Source organism: Meriones unguiculatus (assembly GCF_030254825.1).
Source record: "Meriones unguiculatus strain TT.TT164.6M chromosome X unlocalized genomic scaffold, Bangor_MerUng_6.1 ChrX_unordered_Scaffold_30, whole genome shotgun sequence".
Taxonomy (NCBI): domain Eukaryota; kingdom Metazoa; phylum Chordata; class Mammalia; order Rodentia; family Muridae; genus Meriones; species Meriones unguiculatus.
In genome coordinates this window covers 11,900,988-11,907,359 of record NW_026843706.1, presented here as the reverse complement: position 1 = coordinate 11,907,359, position 6,372 = coordinate 11,900,988, and the positions used below count along the sequence as shown (strand labels likewise).

The window sequence follows — 6,372 nt, the reverse complement described above, 5'->3', positions numbered from 1 at the left end:
CAACTTGATAGTTAAAAAAAAATCAGTAGGTAAAGGACCTGAATAGAAATTTCTCAATAGACACAGAACAGTGTGTCTATGACAAAATGATACATATCGAGTCCTCAAGCCCCCTCATGGCAGCAGTGGGGATCTGGGCACTGCACAGTGGTGACTGAGCTGCAAGCCTGGTGGTCGTGCTCTGAGCCACATCCTTCCCCCCACCCAACCCCTGGGATCTTCACCCTGAAGCTGCAACAGATGCTGAGCTGGCCTATTTCCTGGGCCAGAGCATGCTCCTAAGTTCCTGGGACCAAGTGTTAGCTGCCTTAACCAAAGACATAATGCACTAGGAAGTGACCAGAAGTTTCTGTCCCGAGAGACTCCTGTCCAAGACCAACAGGATGCCAGAGTGGGCAGAGTGACTGTTTTCTGCTAATGTTGCTCACTTAGTGTACATCTTAGGACTCTGTTGTGGACCCACAGAATAAGACCACGACCACCTTCACCTGGAACATGAACCACGCCTGGCTGATGGTGGTGGAGGAACAATGTGTTTACTTTGTGAACGCTGACCATAGCGGTTGGACTGAAATCCATCGGGAAGCCTGGGTCTCCTTTAGCTTATATGGCATCTCCAGAGCTGTCCAGGAATTTGGTTTTGCCTGGTTCAAAAGCAATGTGACCAAGACAATGAAGGGCTTTGAGTACATCTTGGCCAAGCTACAAGGTGAGGCCCCTTCCAAAACGCTTGTTGATAGAGCCAAAGAGGCCAAAGAGAGAGTAAAGAAGACAGCATTGGCAGCTACAGAGAAGACCAAGGACCTAGACAACAAGGCCGCTACCCAAGCAGGAGCAACAGCAGCTCATATAGTTTACTTTTCTTCTCCCCAGTGTACTTGATTATTAAAAATTGACCTGCAGCCCTCTCTGCTGTCTGGGTGCTGGGTCAGGGTACTGGCCAGGTCAGCATCTGCCAGCCCCAGCTCAGTGTCCACTGGGCAGAGAGCTGCAGTGAATTGCCCAACTTCCCAGCAGGTGGTGCTGTAATACATGATAGACTGCACGCTCCATGAGGGCAGGGCTCCTTGTTTTATTCTCTGGTGTGTCCCAAGTACCCTGAACAATATTTAGCACATAACAGGCACTCAATAAACATGATTTAATTGCTCCCTCAAAATGATAAATATCTCTAATCATTAGGGAAATACAAATCAAACCCATAAGGTGTTAATGGCTTCACATCTGTCAGAGCTATTTAAAAAATATTTAAAATGTTTCATTTATTACAATTTTATTTACTTTGTATCCTAGCTATAGCCCCACCTTCCTCCCCTCCTAACCTCGCCCTCCCTCCCTTCCTTAACTCCTCCCTCCCTCCCTGATCTCCTCCCATGCCCCTTCCCCAGTCCACTGATAGGGGAGGTCTTCCTCACCTTCCATCTCATCAGGACTGTCATTCATAGTCTTCCTCTATGGCCTGGTAAGGCTGCTCCCAGGGGAGGTGATCAAAGAGCCAGCCACTGAGTTATTTTTTTTTAAGATGAAAGATAAATGTTCGTAGGGATAAAGAGAAAACCTTGTGTACTCTTGTAGGAAATGTAAATTAAACAACAGCATGAAAGTTCCTCAAACAATTAAACCTATCATATAATCTAGCAATCTTGCTATTGGGTATATTTCCAAAGGATACAAAAATTAGCATGTCAAAGGGATAACTATATCCCCGTGTTCCCTGCTAAATTATTCAGAAGAGTGTAGCTAAGTAGAAGAGCATTTGTCAGGCCTGCATTAGTCAGAGTCCCATTCCCATTGTCACACAAAACAAATAAATAGGTGAGCCATGTCTATTAGTACATGAATGAATAAGAAAAATTTAGTGCATATAGATTAATGAAATAAATGAATGAAAAAAAGAATGTAATAACAAAAAAAGAATAGCCATTAAAAGGACAAGCTTTTGCTTGTGGCAATATGCAAAGAAGTCGAAGACATTCTATCAAGTGAAATAAGACAATCATAGAAAGACAAGGACCACACAATCTCTCTCAAATAAAATCTTAAAAGGTCAGATTCATAGAAAAGGAGTAAACTGGTGATTACCAGAGGCTGGAGGGTATGGGAATTGGGGTGATATTGGTCAATGGTCATGCAGTTCTAATTAGGAAGGATAAGTTCAAGAGTACCATTGGATAATGTGGTGACAATAGTATATTGTACACTTGAAAAATGTTGAAAACCTTCTAAATGTTATTGCCTCAAATAAGAAACTGAAAGCATAGGACTAGTGAGATGGCTTAGTGGATAAAATGCCACACAACTCTGATGACCTGAGTGTGGAACCAAAGAACCCATGTCAAACCCAATACTGGGCAGTGAAGCACATAATCCCAGTGTGGCGCTACTGGGAGATGGGAGATGGAAACAAGAGAATTTCTGTAAGCTTAGAGGATCAGATAGCCTGTCATAAGTAGCGGTGAACAATAAGAGACTCTGTTTCAATGTGGGCAAAGACTGATGCTCAAATCTGACCTCCACATGCACGCCCATATTCAATCAACATGAACATACACACACCAACAAGACAATGGGAAACATTAGTCAGCTTCTTACTACAATGTATTTCAGGTTATTTACCTGAGATGAGCTACTTTTTACAGGCTTTTTCTGCTTACTTTTAAAGGCCCAAAGCTCAAATGGTATAATACAGGCTTAGTGAAAGTCACTTCTAATTCTTTCTCTTCACAGTGTAAACAGCAATAGCAAGAGCAACCAAGTTAATTCTCAAACCAATAGCAGAGACAGGTAGGTGGGACCAGGCATATTTCTTTTAAAACAAGCCTTAGTCCTAAGAACTACCTTCTGAGGGCATCTTCAAGTTCCTCAAAGACCATCCACTAGGCCTTACTTCATAACAGTTCCATGGCACTTTCTAACACTCCCATTTATGGGATCAAATCCTGAATCATAGTAGAGACTCCATGGTAGAAACATTCAAATCATAGCTGTGATAGAGCACATCAAATACCTTGATTTGGTGATTTCACAAAACATACGTTTTTGTTTTTGCTTTCCTAGTTGGTTTTGTTTTGAGATCCAACTGACCTTAAATTCATGATTCTCTTGCCTCTTTCTCATGAAATCTGGAATGATAAGGCATGCACAAAAACCTAGCTTTTTGCTTGCTTACTTGTTTGTAGCTCAAGCTGGACTTCAGTTGAGATTACAAGCAGTTACCACCATACCTGGCAGTAGATAAAAGTTTCACTCTTAAGCCATCTCTGAAATACTTCACTGAGAAATTATTGCTTGGCTAGACATGGTGGAGCACATCTATTATAATTTAACACTTGGGAGACAGAATATCGTAAGTTCAAGGTTATCTTTGCTACATAGTGAGTTTGAAAGCTTGGGACTATGTGACTCACTTTAGACAAAAAACTGACAAAAGCAGGAAAGAGAAAAGGAGAGAATGAGAAAAAAAAGAGGAAGCAGAGGAGGAGAGGAAGAAAGGAAGGAAGAAAAGAAGGTAAGAAGGAAGGAGGCAGTCAGGCCATCCTACTCTAGTCAGCAATGGACTGAAGTAGTTCTGAATGTAAAAACTGAAGGAAAAAAATCAAGAAACTCTTATTTATTGATCCCTTGGCTTTTTGCTGTTTTCACTCTCTAGATTTCACAATTGTGGATGAGAGAAACTAAAATTATTCAGACTAAAATGAGTTTACGTAAGAAAATGAAAACCTAAAATATATTTCCTATTTGATCACTGTCTACCTCCATCTAACGCTGTGTCGTATTCTATTTTGTAATACTATAACAAAATAAGAGACTAAGTGTTTTACAAAGAATAGAAGTCTCTACTGCAGTAAATAAAAAGTTTACCCAGACCAACCTCCAACAGTTCCCTTTTTTGTCTAAATAAAAGGCCAATTTTTTTACAGGAAGAATAATTATGAAACAATTATAAAAACCAATAAGTAAAACTATATATTAGTCTAAGTGTACTTGGCAATCCTGAAGAAAATATCTATCTATGAGGGTATAAGGTTTTGTAAGTTATAGTTTGTTATCTATCAACCTAAAATATCTATCTAGACCTAACACATCATTTCAATTCCTAAGCAATTAAGCTAAATGTAAAATTATGACTATTTGATTTTCAATGCCATTAGACTTGAGAAGGAATAAAATTAATTACTTGGGTAAATAGGAAGTACATGCTAGCAGCTTCCAAAAATGAGAAAATTGACAGTTTGCTACCTGGAAACTATAATGTTGGAGCATCATCTTTAGCTTTCTGGCTCAGTATATTTGACAGACATATATGTGAAGCAGGAACTACTTAGGACTTGCTCACCCTGACTTGGCAGAGTTCGGCAGTCAACTTGGCCTGCATTTAAGCTTGCCCATTTTAGGCATAATTCTGTCATGAAGTAAGGGCATTTTCTTTGCCCATGAAGCATTTTGCTTTGACTGGGTGGCTGATTTGCCACATTTGAAGCTATCTCCATATGGACATTCTTCAATGCTCATAATCTTCTTTGAGGTAGGCTGGATGCTGCCAGGAGATGACCATGTCTCATTGTCAAAAAATCTTTAAAATAATAAGAACACTTTTAAATGCCATATTCTGTATGTCTCTGAGGTTTCTGAAGACTTATCTAGCTATAGAAGCATATCTATTAAACCTAGGATGTATTTTTTTGTGATAAATTATACTAGTGTGTGACATGACCATGAGTTGATTAACAATTAACTTGTATTACCTAATATCCTAAACAGTTTGTAATAGCAGTTTAAAAGTATTGGAAGTAACCTTGAATTTGTATCAATATACTAAAATTTATCAAAAATATATTACACCTGGAATACCAAGTGAATAAATTGTAATCAATAAAAAATAAATTAAAAAAATAAATTACCAAAATATTTATTTTTGCATCAGCATACAAAATCCTATACCAATGAGTTAAAAATAACCTTATTTGAGAGTAATAAAGCCTTAAGTTAAGTAGATTTAATAATCTACCTTTTGTCTTATTATTCCTGTAAGAGATCCCTACATTCCCCCCTTCTTTCTTTTCAACCCCTTTTTTCCATATCTAAGAAAGATAGAGAAAAAGAAAGAAATCCCTAAGTCTAACCTCATTTTTCTCTGAATAAAGACCATTAATAACTTATCACCATCTTCCAATGACAATAAACATTCATAGCCCAAGAAAAGAACCAAAAGCCTACCCAAATCCCCTTAAGGGAAATTGGATGTTGTTTTCATGGATTTCTTCTAGCTGACATTTGGACATGTAGAAATCCTATTTGGGGGCCCAAAGGAAATTGGGGAAAATGGTTAATTAAGCAAGCAATAACATTTGTGGTCCAGTCTTTGAATGATGAGAAATTTCAGGCTTAAGAGAAGTCCTATTTGGAACAGTCTAAAATGCTGGACCAATTGAGATCGGTAGCTTTCTTCAAAGCTCTCTTGTGAGCAGGCTTCGATGAGAAACAGCAATTGAAACAGTTGAGGCTGGAACATGCAGGATGCTGGAACAGATGTGTCAGCTTCTCAGCATTCTGAAATATGAATCCTGTCCAGTTTGATTCAGCATCACTGGTACCCAGTTCTTTTGTTCTGAAAATATATAATTTCTCACAAGTATTATACAGTTCTAAAATTATAAATGTATGAGATGTACAGGATGCACAGATCAATTAAGGATGGCTCTCTGCTCTTTGTATGAGCAGAAAAAAGACATTTGTAAATTTTTATTTATGCATTATGAAAGGATGGCATGTACATATATGTCATGAACAACAAGAATTATTGGCTATGGATAAATATCCGTGTCTCAATCAATTTCAGAGTTATTCCCATATAGCAGGATTAGCAATGTAAGTTACTATTATTATTGAACATACAATCATTACCATGTTGAAATCAAAGCAAGGCTGTATAGATCTAAATATCCTCTCTGGGCTCTTGGACACCTGTTGTTTTAGGCCAAGCTGTTACCTATCTCCCAAGAGAAGGCCTCCAACTAGAGAGACAAGCTGGAAAAGCCATGTTTTAAGTACCCTTTATATAAACTCCTTTTTAATTTAGAGTTTAAGCATACCCTAGGCATCTTGTACCTGTTTAGAGGTTTAGGCCTGGGTTTTTATATATGTTGTGGCTATTTTTGCCCTATTCCCGTTTTTTACATGGAATGGACAGTTATGCCTTTATAGCCAAACTTTATATAAACTCCCTTTTACCTTTAGAGTTTAAGCATACCCTAGGCATCTTGTACCTGGGTTTTTACATCAGTTGTGGCTATCTTTGGCTTGCCCCCTTTTTGATATGGGATGAATGGTTCCACCTTTTGAACATATGAATTGTAATATTTGAGATTTTAG

General features: G+C 38.3%; 1 pseudogene; it reads left to right on the top strand.

The window, feature by feature from the left end:
* Positions 1–272: 272 nt before the first annotated feature.
* LOC110542042 (PRELI domain-containing protein 1, mitochondrial-like) lies at positions 273–853 on the top strand (annotated as a pseudogene).
* The last annotated feature ends 5,519 nt before the right edge of the window (positions 854–6,372 follow it).